We start from the raw sequence: 15688 nt of genomic DNA, 5'->3' as shown, positions 1-15688 counted from the left end.
AATGTTATCCAGAAAAGTCCAAACTTAAACCCTGAGTTTGTTTGATGATCAAAAGTAACATTGATAACAACATATAAGTAAATGTCCTCATATTTTATCTTTTAAATTATATTACTCTTTAACCTACATATCAGTTTAAGCTGCAACACTAAAATGAATACAGCATGTGACTGACTGCATATTATTTCTAAGATCTGTAACTGCTCTTCCACCAATATTTAATATCTTCATAAATTGTAATTAACCCCTTATTTACTCTGTATTGGCTTCTCCATTACTATCCCCTCTCTTGTTATGTGCACCAATACATTTTATAAGCCATTTTTAACAGATAAAACACAATTTATGCTTACCTGATAAATTTATTTCTCTTGTGGTGTATCCAGTCCACGGATCATCCATTACTTGTGGGATATTCTCATCCCCAACAGGAAGTTGCAAGAGGACACCCACAGTAGAGCTGTAATATAGCTCCTCCCCTAACTGTCATAGCCAGTCATTCGACCGAAAACAAGCCGAGAAAGGAGGAACCATAGGGTGCAGTGGTTACTGTAGTTTAAATTTAAAAATTACCTGCCTTAAAATGACAGGGCGGGCCGTGGACTGGATACACCACAAGAGAAATACATTTATCAGGTAAGCATAAATTGTGTTTTCTCTTGTAAGGTGTATCCAGTCCACGGATCATCCATTACTTGTGGGATACCAATACCAAAGCTAAAGTACACGGATGAAGGGAGGGACAAGGCAGGAACTTAAATGGAAGGAACCACTGCCCGTAAAACCTTTCTCCCAAATATAGCCTCCGAAGAAGCAAAAGTATCAAATTTGTAAAATTTTGAAAAAATATGAAGCGAAGACCAAGTCGTCGCCTTGCAAATCTGATAAAAAGAAGCCTCATTTTTAAAGGCCCAAGTGGAAGCCACAGCTCTAGTGGAATGAGCTGTAATCCTTTCAGGAGGTTGCTGTCCAGCAGTCTCATAGGCTAAGCGGATTAAGCTTCTTAGTCAAAAAGAAAAAGAGGTTGCCGAAGCTTTTTGACCTCTCCTCTGTACAGAGTAGACAACAAACAAAGCAGATGTTTGACGAAAATCTTTAGTAACTTTTTAAGTTAAACTTTAAAGCACGGACCACGTCCAAATTGTGTAACACAAGGATGGAACAACAATCTCTTGATTGATATTCTTGTTAGATACCACCTTAGGTAAGAACCAAGGTTTGGTACGCAGGACTACCTTATCCGTATGAAAAATCAGATAAGGAGAATCACATTGTAAGGCAGATAGCTCAGAGACTCTACGAGCCGAGGAAATAGCTACCAAAAAAAGAACTTTCCAAGATAAAAGCTTGATATCTATGGAATGAAGAGGTTCAAACGTAACTCCTTGAAGAACCTTAAGAACCAAGTTTAAGCTCCATGGTGGAGCAACAGGTTTAAACACAGGCTTGATTCTAACTAAAGCCTGACAAAATGCCTGAACGTCTGGAACATCTGCCAGACGCTTAACTAGCTGACAATCCTTTTTCCAAACCTTCTTGGAGAAAAGATAATATCCTAGCAATCCTGACCTTACTCCATGAGTAACCCTTGGATTCACACTAATAAAGATATCTACGCCATACCTTATGGTAAATTTTCCTGGTGACAGGCTTTCGTGCCTGTCTTAAGGTATCAATAACTGACTCGGAGAAGCCACGCTTTGATAAAATAGAGCGTTCAATCTCCAGGCAGTCAGCCTCAGAGAAATTAGATTTGGATGGTTGAAAGGACCCTGAAGTAGAAGGTCCTGTTTCAGAGGCAGAGACCATACCTTTTTTTCCATGTCAGGTTTGGTCTCCAGACCGTCTTGGATTGAGCAAAAGTTCCCTCTTGTTTATTATTAGAGGAAGTTGATGCCGCACCTGCCTTGAAGTTTTGAAAGGCACGAAAATTAGACTGTTTGGCCCTAGATTTGGACCTGTCCTGAGGAAGGGCATGACCTTTTCCTCCAGTGATATCAGCAATAATCTCCTTCAACCAGGCCCAAATAGGGTCTGCCCCTTGAAGGGAATGTTAAGTAGCTTAGATTTTGAAGTCACGTCAGCTGACCATGATCTAAGCCATAGCGCTCTGCGCGCCTGTATAGCAAAACCAGAATTCTTAGCCGTTAGTTTAGTCAAATGAACAATGGCATCAGAATAAAAGAATTGGCTAGTTTAAGTGCTCTAAGTTTGCCAAGTATGTCATCCAATGGAGTCGCTACCTGTAAAGCCTCTTCCAGAGACTCAAACCAGTACGCCGCAGCAGCAGTGACAGGGGCAATGCATGCAAGGGGCTGTAGGATAAAAACATAATTTATGTAAGAACTTACCTGATAAATTCATTTCTTTCATATTAGCAAGAGTCCATGAGCTAGTGACGTATGGGATATGCATTCCTACCAGGAGGGGCAAAGTTTCCCAAACCTCAAAATGCCTATAAATACACCCCTCACCACACCCACAAATCAGTTTAACGAATAGCCAAGAAGTGGGGTGATAAGAAAAAAGTGCGAAAGCATATAAAATAAGGAATTGGAATAATTGTGCTTTATACAAAAAAATCATAACCACCACAAAAAAGGGTGGGCCTCATCGACTCTTGCTAATATGAAAGAAATGAATTTATCAGGTAAGTTCTTACATAAATTATGTTTTCTTTCATGTAATTAGCAAGAGTCCATGAGCTAGTGACGTATGGGATAATGACTACCCAAGATGTGGATCTTTCTACGCAAGAGTCACTAGAGAGGGAGGGATAAAATAAAGACAGCCAATTCCTGCTGAAAATAATCCACACCCAAAATAAAGTTTAATGAAAACATAAACAGAAGATTCAAACTGAAACCGCTGCCTGAAGTACTTTTCTACCAAAAACTGCTTCAGAAGAAGAAAATACATCAAAATGGTAGAATTTAGTAAAAGTATGCAAAGAGGACCAAGTTGCTGCTTTGCAAATCTGATCAACCGAAGCTTCATTCCTAAACGCCCAGGAAGTAGAAACTGACCTAGTAGAATGAGCTGTAATCCTTTGAGGCAGAGTTTTACCCGACTCGACATAGGCATGATGAATTAAAGATTTCAACCAAGATGCCAAAGAAATGGCAGAAGCTTTCTGGCCTTTTCTAGAACCGGAAAAGATAACAAATAGACTAGAAGTCTTTCGGAAAGACTTAGTAGCTTCAACATAATATTTCAAAGCTCTAACAACATCCAAAGAATGCAACGATTTCTCCTTAGAATTCTTAGGATTAGGACATAATGAGGGAACCACAATTTCTCTACTAATGTTGTTGGAATTCACAACCTTAGGTAAAAATTCAAAAGAAGTTCGCAACACCGCCTTATCCTGATGAAAAATCAGAAAAGGAGACTCACAAGAAAGAGCAGACAATTCAGAGACTCTTCTGGCAGAAGAGATCGCCAAAAGAAACAAAACTTTCCAAGAAAGTAATTTAACGTCCAATGAATGCATGGGTTCAAAAGGAGGAGCTTGAAGAGCCCCCAGAACCAAATTCAAACTCCAAGGAGGAGAAATTGACTTAATGACAGGTTTTATACGAACCAAAGCTTGTACAAAACAATGAATATCAGGAAGATTAGCAATCTGTCTGTGAAAAAGAATAGAAAGAGCAGAGATTTGTCCTTTCAAAGAACTTGCGGACAAACCTTTATCTAAACCATCCTGAAGAAACTGTAAAATTCTCGGAATTCTAAAAGAATGCCAAGAAAAATGATGAGAAAGACACCAAGAAATATAAGTCTTCCAGACTCTATAATATATCTCTCTAGATACAGATTTACGAGCCTGTAACATAGTATTAATCACAGAGTCAGAGAAACCTCTTTGACCAAGAATCAAGCGTTCAATCTCCATACCTTTAAATTTAAGGATTTGAGATCCTGATGGAAAAAAGGACCTTGCGACAGAAAATCTGGTCTTAACGGAAGAGTCCACGGATGGCAAGAGGCCATCCGGACAAGATCCGCATACCAAAACCTGTGAGGCCATGCCGGAGCTACCAGCAGAACAAACGAGCATTCCTTCAGAATCTTGGAGATTACTCTTGGAAGAAGAACTAGAGGCGGAAAGATATAGGCAGGATGATACTTCCAAGGAAGTGATAATGCATCCACTGCCTCCGCCTGAGGATCCCGGGATCTGGACAGATACCTGGGAAGTTTCTTGTTTAGATGAGACGCCATCAGATCTATTTCTGGAAGTTCCCACATTTGAACAATCTGAAGAAATACCTCTGGGTGAAGAGACCATTCGCCCGGATGCAACGTTTGGCGACTGAGATAATCCGCTTCCCAATTGTCTATACCTGGGATATGAACCGCAGAGATTAGACAGGAGCTGGATTCCGCCCAAACCAGAATTCGAGATACTTCTTTCATAGCCAGAGGACTGTGAGTCCCTCCTTGATGATTGATGTATGCCACAGTTGTGACATTGTCTGTCTGAAAACAAATGAACGATTCTCTCTTCAGAAGAGGCCAAGACTGAAGAGCTCTGAAAATTGCACGGAGTTCCAAAATATTGATCGGTAATCTCACCTCCTGAGATTCCCAAACTCCTTGTGCCGTCAGAGATCCCCACACAGCTCCCCATCCTGTAAGACTTGCATCTGTTGAAATTACAGTCCAGGTCGGAAGAACAAAAGAAGCCCCCTGAATTAAACGATGGTGATCTGTCCACCACGTCAGAGAGTGTCGTACAATCGGTTTTAAAGATATTGATTGAGATATCTTTGTGTAATCCCTGCACCATTGATTCAGCATACAGAGCTGAAGAGGTCACATGTGAAAACGAACAAAGGGGATCGCGTCCGATGCAGCAGTCATAAGACCTAGAATTTCCATGCATAAGGCTACCGAAGGGAATGATTGTGACTGAAGGTTTCAACAAGCTGAAATCAATTTTAGACGTCTCTTGTCTGTCAAAGACAGAGTCATGGACACTGAATCTATCTGGAAACCCAGAAAGGTTACCCTTGTCTGAGGAATCAATGAACTTTTTAGTGAATTGATCCTCCAACCATGATCTTGAAGAAACAACACAAGTCGATTCGTATGAGATTCTGCTAAATGTGAAGACTGAGCAAGTACCAAGATATCGTCCAAATAAGGAAATACCACAATACCCTGTTCTCTGATTACAGACAGAAGGGCACCGAGAACCTTTGTAAAAATTCTTGGAGCTGTAGCTAGGCCAAACGGCAGAGCCGCAAACTGGTAATGCTTGTCCAGGAAAGAGAATCTCAGGAACTGATAATGATCTGGATGAATCGGAATATGCAGATATGCATCCTGAAAATCTATTGTGGACATATAATTCCCTTGCTGAACAAAAGGCAAGATAGTCCTTACAGTTACCATTTTGAACGTTGGTATCCTTACATAACGATTCAATATTTTTAGATCCAGAACTTACCCCAGGACACTCATCTACATGTTTGTAGAAAGCCAAACCAGTACTGAAACGAAAATCAGCAGAGGAAATGGTATATATATATAAGAGTATATCGTCGATCTGAAAAGGGAGGTAAGAGATGAATCTCTACGACCGATAACAGAGAACCTATGAAATAGACCCCGTAGAAGGAGATCATTTAATTCAAACAGGCAATACTCTCCTCACATCCCTCTGACATTCACTGCACGCTAAGAGGAAAACCGGGCTCCAACCTGTTGCGGAGCGCATATCAACATAGAATCTAGCACAAACTTACTTCACCACCTCCATAGGAGGCAAAGTTTGTAAAACTGATTTGTGGGTGTGGTGAGGGGTGTATTTATAGGCATTTTGAGGTTTGGGAAACTTTGCCCCTCCTGGTAGGAATGTATATCCCATACGTCACTAGTTCATGGACTTTTGCTAATTACATGAAAGAAACCTTGTTGAATAAATATTTTCTTAAGGTAACCTCTAATTTTTTATCCATTGGATCTAAAAAAAAAAAAGCACAACTGTCCTCGACAGGGATAGTAGTACGCTTTACTAGAGTAGAAACTGCTCCCTCCACCTTAGGGACTGTCTGCCATAAGTCCCATGTGGTGGCGTCTATTGGAAACATTTTTCTAAAAATAGGAGGGGAAGAGAATGGCACACCTGGTCTATCCCATTCCTTATTAATAATTTCTGTAAACCTTTTAGGTATTTGGAAAAACATCAGTACACACTGGCACTGCAAAGTATTTATCCAGTCTACACAATTTCTCTGGCACTGCAATGGTATCACAGTCATTCAGAGCAGCTAAAACCTCCCTAAGCAACACGCGGAGGTGTTCAAGCTTAAATTTAAATGTAGAAATATTAGAATCAGGTATCTTTCCTGAGTCATTAACATCACCCACTGACTGAAGCTCTCTTTCCTCAGCTTCTGCATATTGTGAGGCAGTATCAGACATGGTTCTTAAAGAGTCAGTATGCTCTGGATTTTGTCTCACCCCAGAGCTATCTCGCTTACCTCTAAGTTCAGGTAGTCTGGCTAATACCGCTGACAGTGTATTATCCATGACTGCCGCCATGTCTTGTAAAGTAAACGCTATGGGCGCCCTAGATGTACTTGGTGCCATTTGAGCGTGAGTCCCTTAAGCAGGAGTCAAAGGGTCTGACACGTGGGGAAAGTTAGTCAGCATAACTTCCCCCTCGTCAGATTCCTCTGGTGATACACTTTTTAAAGACAGAAAATGATCTTTATTGCATAAAATGAAATCAGTACATTTGGTACACATTCTAAGAGGGGGTCCCACCATGGCTTTTAAACATAATAAACAAGGAGTTTCTTCTATGTCAGACATGTTTATACAGAATAGCAATGAGACTAGCAAGCTTGGAAAACACTTTAAATCAAGTTAACAAGCAAATATAAAAAACGGTACTGTGCCTTTAAGAGAAACAAATTTTGTCAGAATTTGAAAAACAGTGAAAAAATGCAGTAAATCAAACGAAATTTTTACAGTGTGATTAATAGGCTAACAGAGCATTGCACCCACTTGCAAATGGATGATTAACCCCTTAGTTCAAAAAACGGATCAAAAAAACGAAATAGACGTTTTTTAACAGTCACAACCAACTGCCACAGCAAGCTGTGGCCCTACCTTCCCCAATAAACGACTTTGGAAAGCCTTTGGGCCCTTTAGAGATGTCCTATAGCATTCAGAGGGCCTTTGAGGGAAGCTGGATGTCACAGTTTGTAATTTTAACTGCACCAACTGTAACTTTTATACTACAACAGTGGAAATTGTTTCTAGTCAAAATTTAAGCCAGCCATGTGGAAAAAACTAGGCCCCAATAAAGTTTTATCACCAAAGCATATATAAAAACGATTAAACATGCCAGCAAACGTTTTATATTGTAAATATCATAAGGGTATTACCCCTGGGAGTAAGCATGATACCAGTCGTTATTAAATCACTGTATTCAGGCTTAACTTACATTAATCCGGTATCAGCAGCATTTTCTAGTGTTTTCCATCTCTAGAAAAAATTATAACTGCACATACCTGATAGTAGAATAAACTGCACGCCATTCTCTCACTGAAGTTACCTCATCTGTGTAATCCCCTCAGACATATGTGAGAATAGCAATGGATCTTAGTTACAACCTGCTAAGATCATAGAAACCTCAGGCAGATTCTTCCTCTATTTACTGCCTGAGATAAAATAGCACAACTCCGGTACTATTTAAAAATAACAAACTTTTGATTGAAGAAAATAAACTAGCTATATTTAACCCCTCTCTCCTACAACGTCCTTGCTTGTTGAGAGTTGCAAGAGAATGACTGGGTATGACAGTTAGGGGAGGAGCTATATTACAGCTCTGCTGTGGGTGTCCTCTTGCAACTTCCTGTTGGGAATGAGAATATCCCACAAGTAATGGATGATCTGTGGACTGGATACACCTTACAAGAGAAATAGGGATTTCTTGTGATACTCTATATGGGTACATAAAAAAAACAATAAATATTAAATGTAATGCTGAAAAATAGGGGGTGAAAAAGAAGAGAAAACACCTCAACATAGATCCTGTTATATTGTCCTGATTTATTTTTGGAAAACTACTACATATGTGGAATTGCATGTGTAATAACCCGCAATTTAAAACCTTTTCCCTGCATAATGATGCAATATCTCTCCACCTTGTATTACACTATTACACTGTGCACAGCCTAAACATATAAAAGTGCCACTGCATGGTTTACCAAAAATGGTTGAGCATTAAAGAATGCTGCAAATCATACAGCTAATTTAGGCAACTTGCAGCAGTTTAAATGGTGGCCTTTCTGGGCATGGAACAAGCACAATTCTTACACAACAAACAGAAATGTGACTTTAAAAATATGCCCATATTTGTTTAAAAAATATGTATAACTTTTTGGGTTGTCCCTAGATCCTAAAAAAATGTGTGTGCTTTGACAAATAAAGTCTTTCTCCTCAAATACCTGGATCATCATCTGACAACCAAAATGTGACAGTATTTTATAAACAATTTTGTACCAATGTAAATAATTTGTGTGCATGATACTACTAGCAGTATCATAACAGCATTTGAAAATGAAATTAATAGCATTACACCTTCCCCCTACCCACCAGGCTTTTCTAGATGCATCGCTAAAAAGGTCTTGATTTGCAAAACCTTGCAAATTGTGCTAACAAAATGACAGTGTTAAATTATTTTAAAACCTTTATTTTGGAATACTGTAGTGATTTACCAATATATGATATGAATTAACATCCCTTTAATAGCATCAGAAATTGGAAACCTAATAATGATGGTCCCATTTGCATACTAGTCTGGGTGATGAATGCCTGGCTTTCTAAATCTAAATTTTTGTAATATTTTTAATACAGTTAGAAACAAAAACAGTGTCAAAGTTCACATTCTGACACAGAATTTACCAGTATGTAAAAGAGTACAATTGTTAAGCCTGGAGTGTCCACAATTTTCCCTTAACAATCTGGCCAAATCCTTTAGAACATGCTTGCAAGCTCACAGCTCTGATGCAATGTTTAATTAAAGGGATATGAAATCCATTTCTTTCATGTTATTGGCAAGAGTCCATGAGCTAGTGACATATGGGATATACAATCCTACCAGGAGGGGCAAAGTTTCCCAAACCTCAAAATGCCTATAAATACACCCCTCACCACACCCACAATTCAGTTTTACAAACGTTGCCTCCTATGGAGGTAGCGAAGTAAGTTTGTGCTAAGATTTCTACGTTGACATGCGCTTCTCAGCATTTTGAAGCCCGATTCCTCTCAGAGTACAGTGAATGTCAAAGGGATGTGAAGGGAGTATCGCCTATTAAATGCAATGGTTTTCCTCACGGGAGATCTATTTCATAGGTTCTCTGTTATTGGTTGTAGAGATTCATCTTCTACCTCCTTTTTCAGATCAACGATATACTCTCAAATTCCATTACCTCTACTGATAACCGTTTCAGTACTGGTTTGGCTATTTGCTATATGTGGATGGGTGTCTTTTGGTAAGTATGTTTTCATTACTTAAAGGATTACTTTCTGTTATAATTTTTAAGCTAAACAACTAACATATTAAAGTTAATAAACATTAATTAAAACCTACTGACCTATATTTTCTCCAAAACGAAGTTTCATAACGTTCTAAAAGTTATATCTTTTATTCGCCGATGATGTCACGTTATCCTGCCCACTATTTTCAGCACTGCATGTTCAAAATACTTAAACCAATAACTTTGTGTTTAAAGCGCCATTTTGAAACCTAGGTATTGTAAACGGATTGGTACAGAGCAAAGGATACCCACGGAGTGGGTTTGGAAAACAATTAAATTTGCAGACAAGATTTCTGATATACGGTAGAGATATGTTAATGAAATGCTATTGATATAAAGCGTATTTGGGGTAGTTAGTTAGTAACAGGCATAGAAAATATTTACTTACAGTGGCCCTTTAAGACACTCTAAGCTATGGTTTGGCACTTTATGTATTTATATAAAGTTCTAAACATAATTATTGTACTTATATTTGCCATGAGTCAGGTTTAAGTATATTTCTTTTCACAGACTGTCAGTTTCATATCTGGGAAATGCAATTTTGTAGGAAAATGTTTTTTTCTTACCTGGGGTATAGACTTTTTTTCAATTGACTTATTTTAAATTTGCAGGCAAAATTAGGCTCGCGAGCGTGCAAAATGCCAAAGTATATTGCGTCATTTTTGGTGCAAGATTTTTTGGCGTGAAGTTACATTCGATTACGCAAATTTGTCATTTCCGGCGTCTTAGTTGACACCGAGTCCTTTCACAAGGTTGAGTCTTCAATGACGCGAGTGTGTCATTTCCGGATGTTGCTAGCACCAAAAAAAAAAAATTCTGTTTGTGCTGTGCGTCATACTTGGTGCCAAATATTTTTTATTATTTAAAACCCCATTCCTATATGCCTCTTGCCTTTTTCTCTATCAGAGGGCTATGCTGTTTGCATTTTTCCCCATTCCTGAAACTGCCGTATAAGGAAATTGATAATTTTGCTTTATATGTTGTTTTTTTTTCTCTTACATTTGCAAGATGTCTCAATCTGATCCTGTCTCAGAAATCACTGTTGGAACCCTGCTGCCTGATAATAGTTCTACCAAAGCTTAGTGCACTTGTTGTAAACTTGTGGAGATTATATCTCCAGCTGTGGTTTGTAATAGTTGTCATGACAAACTTTTTACATGCAGTGAATGTGTCCATCAGTAATAGTACATTGCCTGTTGCTATTCCTTCAACATATAATGTACAAGATATACCTGTGAATTTAAAAGATTTTATTGCAACTTCTCATAAAGTTGATGAAATTTCAAATGTCCGACAACATACTGAATTATCCTCCTATGATGAGGATCTATCTATTTCAGAAGATCCTTCCTCAGATATCGACACTGACAAATCTACTTATTTATTTAAAATGGAGTATATTTGTTCTTTGTTAAAAGAAGTGTTGATTACAATGGATATTGAGGAAACTAGTCCTCTTGATACTAAAACTAGTAAATGTTTAAGTTCTGTTTATAAACCTCCTGTGGTTACTCCAGAGGTTTTTCCAGTTCCTGGTGCTATTTCTGATATGATTTCTAAGGAGTGGAATAGGCCTGGTACTTCTTTTTTTCCTTCTTCAAGGTTTAAAAAATTGTATTCTTTGCCAGCAGTTACATTGGAGTTTTGGGAAAAGGTCCCCAAAGTTGATGGGGCTATCTCTACACTTGCTAAACGTACTAATATTCCTATGGAAGATAGTACTTCTTTTAAAGATCCTTTAGATAGGAAACTTGAAGCTTATCTAAGGAAATTCAATATTTATATTATGGTCATCTTCTCAGGCCTGCAATTTCTTTGGCTGATGTTGCAGCTGCATCAACTTTTTGGTTGGAACATTTAGCGCAACAAGAATTGGATTCTGATTTGTCTAGCATCGTTTGCTTGCTTCAACATGCTAATCATTTTATTTGTGATGCCATTTTTTTCATCAATTTTTAATTAAATCTTTGACTTTAGCTATTTTAGCTAGAAGAGCTTTGTGGCTTAAATCTTGGAAAGCTGACATGACTTCTAAGTCTAGATCGCTATCTCTTTTTTTTCCCAAGGTAATAAGTTATTTGGTTCTCAGTTGGATTTGATTATTTCAACTGTCACTGGGGTGAAGGGAGTTTTTTGCCTCAGGATAAAAGACCTAAGGGTAAATCTAAAACTTCTAACCGCTTTCGTTCCTTTAGACAAATTAAGGAACAGAAACCTAATCCTTTTCCCAAGGAATCTGTTTCCAATTGGAAACCTTCTTTAAATTGGAATAAGTCCAAGCCATTTAAGAAACCAAAGCCAGCCCCCAAGTCCGCATGAAGGTGCGGCCCTCATTCCAGCTCAGCTGGTAGGGGGCAGATTAAGATTTTTCAAGGATGTTTGGACAAATTCTGTTCAAAATCAATGGATTCTGAGTATTGTCTCTCAGGGATATCGAATAGGATTCAGAGTAAGACCTCCTGTGAGAAGATATTTTCTCTCACTCATCCCAGCAAATCCAGTAAAGGCTCAGGCTTTCAGACCTGGAGCTTTTAGGGGTAATCATGCCGGTTCCGTTTCAGGAACAGGGTCTGGGGTTTTATTCGAATCTATTCATTGTCACAAAGAAAAAAAAATTCATTCAGACCAGTTCTGGATCTAAAAATTTTGAAACGTTATGTAAGAGTATCAACTTTCAAGATGGTGACTATAAGTACTATTCTGCCTTTTGTTCAGCAAGGGCATTATATGTCCACAATAGACTTACAGGATGCATATCTTCATATTCCGATTCATCCAGATCATTATCAGTTTCTGAGATTCTCTTTTCAAGACAAGCATTAGCAATTTGTCGCTCTTCCATTTGGCCTGGCGAAAGCTCCAAGAATCTTTTCAAAGGATCTCGATGCCCTACTTTCTGTAATCAGAGAGCGGGGTATTGCAGTGTTTCCTTATTTGGACGATATCTTGGTACTAGCTCAGTCTTTACATTCTGCAGAATCTCACACGAATCAATTAGTGTTGTTTCTTCGAAAACATGGTTGGAGGATAAATTTACCAAAAAGTTATTTGATTCCTCAGACAAGGGTCACCTTTTTAGGTTTCCAGATAGATTCAGTGTCCATGACTCTGTCTCTAACAGACAAGAGACATTTAAAATTGGTTTCAGTCTGTCAAAACCTTCAGTCTCAGTAATTCTCTTCTTCTATGTGCATGGAAGTTTTAGGTCTCATGACTGCAGCATCGGACGCGATCAACTTTGCTCGTTTTCATATGAGACCTCTCCAGCTTTGTATGCTAAACCAATGGTGCACTGATTATACAAGGATATCACAATTAATATCCTTAAATCCCAATGTTCGACTATCTCTGACTTGGTGGTTAGGTCACCATCGTATAGTTCTAGGGGCCTCTTTTGTTCGTCCAACCTGGACTGTGATCACAACAGATGCTAGTCTTTTCGGTTCAGGAGCTGTTTGGGGATCTATGACAATCAATATTTTGGAACTCCGTGTGATTTTCAGGGCTCTTCAGATTTGGCCTCTGTTGCAGAGAGAACCGTTCATTTGTTTTCAGGCAGACAATATCACTACTGTGGCATATGTCAATCATCAGGGTGGGTCTCACAGTCCCCAAGCTATGAAAGAAGTATCCCGGATACTTGCTTGGGCGGAATCCAGCTCCTGTCTAATCTCTGCGGTTCATATCCCAGGTATAGACAATTGGGAAGCGGATTATCTCAGCTGTCAGACTTTACATCCGGGGGAGTGGTCCCTCCATCCAGATGTTTTCTCAGGTTGTTCAGATGTGGGGTCTTCCAGAAATAGATCTGATGGCTTCTTATCTAAACACAAAACTTCCAAGGTACCTGTCCAGGTCCAGGGATCTGTAGGCGGAAGCAGTGGATGCGTTGACACTTCCTTGGTGTTATCAACCTGCTTATATTTCCCCGCCTCTAGTTCTTCTTCCAAGAGTGATCTCCAAAATCATCATGGAGCAATCGTTTGTGTTGCTGGTGGCTCCAGCATGGCCTCACAGGTTCTGATATGCGAATTTTGTTCGGATGTACAGTTGCCAACCTTGGCCACTTCCATTAAGACCAGACCTTCTGTCTCAAGGTCGTTTTTCCATCAGGATCTCAAATCATTAAATTTGAAGGTATGGAAATTGAATGCCTAGTGCTTAGTCATAGAGGTTTCTCTGACTCAGTGATTAATACTATGTTACAGGCTTGTAAATCTGTTTCTAGAAAGATTTATTATCGAGTTTGGAAGACTTTCAGTTTTATTTCACAGAAAGATTGCTAAGCTTCCGGACATTCACTATTTTGTTCAGGCTTTGGGTCGTATCAAGCCTGTTATTAAATCAATCTCTCCTCCTTGGAGTCTTAATTTGGTTTTGAAGGCTTTACAGGCTCCTTCATTTGAACTTATGCATTCTTTGGACATTAAAATACTTTCTTGGAAAGTGTTGTTTCTTTTGGCAAACTCTTCTGCTAGAAGAGTCTCTGAATTATCTGCTCTCTCTTGTGAATCTTCTTTTCTGATTTTTCATCAGGATAAGGCAGTTTTGCGGACTTCATTTAAATTCTTACCTAAGGTTGTGAATTCTAACAACATTAAAGAGAAATTGTTGTCCCTTCCTTGTGTCATAATCCTAAGAATTCTTTGGAGAGATCTTTACATTCTTTGTATGTGGTGAGAGCTCTGAAATATTATGTTGAAGCTACTAAATATTTCAGGAAGACTTCTAGTCTATTTGTTATCTTTTCTGGTTCTAGGAAAGGTCAGAAGGCTTCTGACGTTTCCTTGGCATCATGGTTTAAGCTTTTGATTAATCAAGCTTATTTGGAGTTGGGTCAAGCCCCGCCTCAGAGAATTACAGCTCATTCTACGAGATCAGTCTCCACTTAGTGGGCTTTTAAGAATGAAGCTTCAGTTGATCAGATTTGAAAGCAGCAACTTGGTCTTCTTTGCATACATTTACTAAATTCTACTGTTTTGATGTATTTGCTTCTTCAGAAGCAGTTTTTGGTAGAAAAGTTATTCAGGCAGCTGCTTCAGTTTGATTCTTCTGCTTATGATTTAAGTTTTTCCTTTCATTTATGAGAATAAACTTATATTTTGGGTTGTGGATTCATTTTTTTCAGCGAAAAATGGCTGTTTTTATTTTATCCCTCCCTCTCTAGTGACTCTTGCGTGGAGTTCCACATCTTGGGTATTGCTATGCCATACGTCACTAGCTCATGGACTCTTGCCAATGACATGAAAGAAAACATAATTTATGTAAGAACTTACCTGATAAATTCATTTCTTTCATATTGGCAAGAGTCCATGAGGCCCACCCTTTTTATGGTGGTTATGATTTTTTTGTATAAAGCACAATTATTTTCAAATTCCTTTGATGATGCTTTTTACCCCTTTCTTTATCACCCCACTACTTGGCTTACATAAATATGTTTTTTGTTTTCTTTCATGAGTCAGATAGAGTATGCAGTTTTAAGCAACTTTCTAAACTACTCCTATTATGATAGGATCAGCATGCTAAGGCACTGTGGCTGAGCTCTGTAGCATCCCAAGGGTTGCAGGTTCGATCCCCGGCGAGGTCCACTCAGCCTTTCATCCTTCCGAGGTCAATAAAATGAGCAGTGCCTTGAGACCCTTACGGGTGATTAGCCACGCTTTACAAGTACCATTACATACATACATTTATTCGTTCTCTTGGTATCTTTATTTGAAAAGGCAGGAATGTACATTTAGGAGCCGGTCCATTTTTGCTTCAGCACTTGGGTAGCGCTTGCTAATTGGTGGCCAGACATCATCCAATCATAGACTAGTATACCTTTACCCTGTGATCTTGTGCACATGCTCAAATTTGATAATGGAAGTAAGTTGTATGCTGATTTTTTACACAATCTGTTTCTTTTTAGGTTTACTTTGAAGGAGCCCTGTTTAATATCCTTTTGACAGCTCTACGATTACCTTGTATCTATGCCTCTGCAAACTGCCACTCTCAATGCTATTTACAAACTTGTATTTTAGCCTATCAGTGCTGACTCCTTTATAACTCCACAGAAGTGAGCATAATGTTATCTATATGGCACACATGAACTAGCGCTGACTATCTGTAAAAAAACTGTAAAATTAACT

The 15688-nt window shown here is 38.7% G+C and overlaps 1 protein-coding gene across 1 annotated transcript in view; it reads left to right on the top strand.

Moving 5' to 3' along the window:
• Positions 1-15688, top strand: part of PP2D1 (protein phosphatase 2C like domain containing 1) — a 33207-nt gene that overhangs the window by 6920 nt on the left and 10599 nt on the right. The window lies entirely within an intron of this gene.

Source organism: Bombina bombina, chromosome 5 (genome assembly GCF_027579735.1).
Source record: "Bombina bombina isolate aBomBom1 chromosome 5, aBomBom1.pri, whole genome shotgun sequence".
In the NCBI taxonomy this organism is placed as follows: domain Eukaryota; kingdom Metazoa; phylum Chordata; class Amphibia; order Anura; family Bombinatoridae; genus Bombina; species Bombina bombina.
This window is presented reverse-complemented; position numbering and strand designations above follow the sequence as displayed.